At 35.2% G+C, this 953-nt stretch overlaps 1 protein-coding gene across 3 annotated transcripts in view; it reads left to right on the top strand.

Annotated features, from left to right (window-relative positions):
* The window catches only part of LOC118733395 (integrin alpha-PS1), a 246,410-nt gene that overhangs the window by 116,886 nt on the left and 128,571 nt on the right, over positions 1–953 (top strand). The gene's annotated exons all lie outside the window — the stretch shown is intronic.

The raw sequence follows: 953 nt of genomic DNA, 5'->3' as shown, positions 1-953 counted from the left end.
ACGCCTGTGACAGCCACAAACGTTTTGTTGTTGTTTGTATTACTATTGTTGATTGGCCAGCTGGCGCTTATCGGCAAGGCATATTTTTCTAAAAAAAAAACTGCTGTACTATATATGTAGACATGTATTTGCTCGTACAATAACAACAAATATGTTTAATTTCCTATCAGTAAACTGATATCGAATGCTCTTTTATGTGTTACTCGGCGTTATTATACCTTTCATGAGCATGAAATGGTATTATAACTTTGGTCCGATGTTTCTAAGTACCAGAATAAAAAGAGATAGACCCATTAAAATGTATATTTATATGATCAGAACGTCGAGCTGAGTCGATTTAGCCATGTCCGTCTGTCCGTCTGTCCGTCTGTCCGTCTGTCTGGCTGTCCGTCTGTTTGTATGCAATCTAGTCTCTCAGTTTTCGAGATATCTAGATGAAATTTGGTAGGTGGGTGTATTTTTATAATGTATTAATCATTTGTCGAAACCGGAAGAATCGGACCACTATAACATATAGCTCCCATACAACTGATTGTTCAGATACGAGATTTTTCATTATAACTTCTCCATTTATGCAGCTAGGAACATGAAATTTTGCAGTACTTCCACCCATTATCATCAGAATACTTAAAGTGAAAATTACAAAGATCGGTTCACTATAACCTATAGCTCCCATACAACTGATTGTTCAGATATACAATTTTTCGTTATAACTCCTCCATTTATATAGCTGGGAACAGGAAATTCCTCAGAGTTTTCAATAATTATCAACAGAAAACTTACAGTGAAAATTAAAAAGATCGGATAACTATAACCTATAGCTCCCATACAACTGATTGTTCAGATATGAGATTTTTCGTTATAATTCATCCATTTATGCAGCTAGGACCATGAAATTTCACGCTGTTTTCACTCATTATCAGCAGAAGACTTACAGTGAAAATAACGAAGAT

Source organism: Rhagoletis pomonella, unplaced genomic scaffold (assembly GCF_013731165.1).
Source record: "Rhagoletis pomonella isolate Grant_MI unplaced genomic scaffold, Rhpom_1.0 Rhpom_scaffold_00002, whole genome shotgun sequence".
NCBI classification, from domain to species: Eukaryota; Metazoa; Arthropoda; class Insecta; order Diptera; family Tephritidae; genus Rhagoletis; species Rhagoletis pomonella.
This window is presented reverse-complemented; position numbering and strand designations above follow the sequence as displayed.